The sequence below is a fragment of the Centruroides vittatus genome, unplaced genomic scaffold, assembly GCF_030686945.1.
Source record: "Centruroides vittatus isolate TY-2023 unplaced genomic scaffold, ASM3068694v2 contig_1653, whole genome shotgun sequence".
In the NCBI taxonomy this organism is placed as follows: Eukaryota; Metazoa; Arthropoda; class Arachnida; order Scorpiones; family Buthidae; genus Centruroides; species Centruroides vittatus.
In genome coordinates, this window is record NW_027121003.1 from 114 (window position 1) to 3914 (window position 3801).

General features: G+C 30.7%; 1 long non-coding RNA gene across 1 annotated transcript; it reads right to left on the bottom strand.

The window, feature by feature from the left end:
* Nucleotides 1–353: 353 nt before the first annotated feature.
* LOC136968910 (uncharacterized) lies at nt 354–1113 on the bottom strand. The gene is made up of 3 exons (XR_010879723.1): nt 915–1113; nt 626–785; nt 354–496 (listed from the first exon to the last, which is right to left on the bottom strand). It is a non-coding gene; the product is annotated as an uncharacterized lncRNA (long non-coding RNA).
* Nucleotides 1114–3801: the final 2688 nt, after the last annotated feature.

Below are 3801 nucleotides of genomic sequence, written 5' to 3' on the forward strand. Positions count from 1 at the left end.
TAGAGTAGTACTAGTCTGTATAGAAGACATATCTAGCTATGTAGTAAATATATAATGAATACGGATAATTTTCACGTAAAACAGTTTGAATGTTTAAAAGATTTGCTGAAACTTTGTAATTGAGGAAAAACACTATGATTTGGAAAATTGTTTAAATTAAAAATTAATCGTCACATCAAAATTTAAATTTTTGCGTAGAATTTGATTTGATATTTACAAATTTAATGAAACATAAATTTATTTATGAAAGAGTAAATTTCACTTATAATTCAAATCGCACAAAAATGAATATACCTACAATTTTTATGAAACACTCTATTTGCATTTCAAGTTATATAAAATGGTAGTTAATATTTTCATGCATATTACTCATTAAAACAAACCTTTCCGATGCCGTGACTTCGATAACCAAATTTTTTCAAATATTGAGGTAAAGTTTTCACATCTAATGGTAATCCAGTTGGCTCAGCAGTGCGAATAACAAGATGCTGAAGACCTGAATTGTTTTTATATCGATAAATTCATTAATTCTGTTTGTGAAAATTCTAAAATATATATTTTAACAATAAAAGCTTATTGATATGTTTAAATACTGATGATTGAAACGTATTTATATAAACTTTACCTAAATGTATTGGATGTTTTCCAGTAAGTAGCGCAGCTCTTGAAGGGGTGCACAGGGGTTGAACATAATAATTATCTAAGACTATTGAATTAGCAGCCAAAACGTCAATATTCGGAGTCGGTATTTGTAAAGAGCCATGAAAACTTACGTCGTTCCATCCCTATTCATAATATTATCGTTATATGATACTATATATATGTACAGTACATATATAAAATATGATAATAATAATTAAATTCAAATTTCTTTTTGTCAACATAACTAATTCTTAATTGATGGAAATACTTACAAGGTCATCGACCAAATAAAAGATAATGTGAGGCGGTTTTCCTTGGATGCAGGAGAGATGACTAAATAGAATTATGCAGAAGCTCCATTTCATTTCGAATACCATTGGCAGCCAAAGATTTAATCGTTTAGCTTCGAATGAATGCAAGTGTGAAAATGTGAACGTTCGGTTGATAAGGTATGCAAAAATGTTTTCCGCCTTGTTCCTCTAGTTTGAACAGATAATAATTGTTTTAATATCTTATTAAAGATGATGTAAAATAAAAATCGTATTCATATATAGTTGTTATAATTAAACATATACATTCAGTCCGTTATATCTGTGTTATAACTTTTTGCTACTTTATTAAAAAATGAAAGAAAACAACGCGTTATTTTCTTCAAAACATATGTGAGTAAAAGGAAAAAATATTCCATTACTGTTAAATTCCAGTTCGGTTACGAATCATTTTTTTGTAATACAGTATGTCCCGTACCTAATTAACAGTAATTAACAAATTATATTTTATAGGATTAGTTTTTTACATGAATTCTTTAAAATTCTTCCTGCCAGTAGTTATTTAACAGATAAATAGATACCTTTTGGAGATTCGAGGAGCTGATTTAGTAAAGATTAGGGGAGGACGGAGCAACTTCGTTAAGAATAAGTTAAATTTTGTGTAATAAAGACTGCTTTAAACTGAAATAAAAGCGTTGTTTATTGTCTACCAGAATGTAACCTTACCATAAAACTGGTTAAAATCAGTTCGTAAATAAAAGTAATCATAATAATAATAACTTTATAAAAAGATAGCAATTGCAGAAGTTGCCCCCATGCCAGGCGCAACCTCTGAAACAGTAATGGGGCAAGACGGCAGTTATATAAATTGTGTTATTAACAATGTATAAGTTGGAATTCACTATTGAAACAAAGAGATACAAGTCCAAAAACCTATTCAATATTATAACAACGAAATACAAGTTCAAAGGCATATTTAAGTAAAGAAAACGTAAACAAAAATTAATTACAAAAAATTCAAACAGATAATAAATGAAAACATCCTAATGCAAGTTAAAAGCAGTATAAATGAATTAGTGAACTCAAACAAACAGTAGAAATGAAATATGCTTAACAGCAAATTGTTTATGCCCTACACATATCGCAAATAAATTGAACCAACTCATTTTACACATCTGTACAGCCAATAGCCCACAGTTCACACTTGCAGCACATAATCCACTTTTCCTGAGTTGTTCTGTATTGTTCATTGCAATATATGCAATAAGTATTTTCATTGTCATTTTCCGGTTCTTTAGGACTTTTCTGCCCCTTTCCTTTAGTGAACTTCGAATCCGATTTCTCCAAATCCATTGCCCTTCTGCAAGTTCCTGATTTAACTTTAGCCTTTGCTTCTAGTGTGACTTTGTATGGGGATCTGTGTATTTCTTCTGCTTGTTTTGTTTGCGGCCAAATCAAACCGTAGCAAAACACGATCAGGAACAAGATCGGCAACACTGCCGAAGATGCTCCAATAGTCATGATTTAGCAACATTAAGGAAACCCTTAGAATAGGGTATCAAGCCACGATCTGGCCACGTGAATAAGTTAATGTTTTATCCTTCTAACAGGAAAAATAACTTTCGTTATTATGAAATTATAACAAAACATGCCAATTCTATATAAGTGGAAGCAAAATATTATAAGAAATTAAATGAAACAGACAACTTATTTGATAATTCAACTATGTTTGTCGGAGAACAACACAGACACCACACTCAACAAGCCGTCATTAAAATTCAACTGTCTAGTCTCTAAAGAGGGTCTCCTTTTATTTTGTTTTAAAGAAAATTTAATTGACGAACTTGCCCCGTATGCCGAAGTTACCTCGTCCTCCCCTAAGTAAATACCTACCACATCTTTACTAAACCAGGAAAGTAGGAAGATACTGTACCTAATTACTGTAGCAATCACGTCTTTAGATTAGTAAGAGACCACAAATGAAAATTGACAAACCATTTATGGCAGCTTTCATTGCCAGACCAGGTAAAAAGTGAAAATTGCTAAATCCATTTGTGGCCAACCATCTGAGCATTAAATTGTATATAGGTAATCTAGGAGATAAATTTGTAATCCAATTCTCTATTCTAGTTTTCGTAAATGGAAGACGACAAACATAAGGATTACTGCATTAACTGCCTGACAAGATTTACTTGGATCAGGCAGCCATTTATAACTCGTTAAGAAATATAAAAATTATTTATTATAAATGTCATTGATGTGTCAGTTGTCAAACAGCAATATTCAAAATTCGTGGCGAGAAGCGTAAAATAATTAAATAAAAAGTTTAGCCAAAATAGCACTAGGACAACAGGGGCTTTATTTTTTTAGAAAATTATGGTGTGCACCCCATGCTTGCTTAGGTGAATATCGTAATTTTTTAGGCTTATATGCAACCAGCTAATTACAAAAACACCTTACATTAAAATACAATATATTTTTATATTAAATTTCTCCTTTGTAATAGCAAATTAATTATCGTCAATGCTAATGATGCAGTAATATTACATAAGTAGCGAATTACCTATAGAAAACCCCGAAAATTTTCTCTGGGTTCCTGGGTCTATCACGGATATGTCGGATCCCAATCTGTATCATCCAGCTGCCTCTATTGTGGGCCTGAATGAAACTATGATGGAAGTGATTGAAAAGTGTCCTCTCACTGAGTGGAAAGAATCAAAAATATAAGTTCATAATAAGTTATAAATTGCATATAACTTATACACGTAAAATATATATTAAATATTCTATTGTATTTATTTTGAAAACATTGTCACTATATAAATATGCTATTCTTCTTACTTTTTAATCTTAAAGTATACGAAAAAATTATATTCTTCTTCCAGTTCTG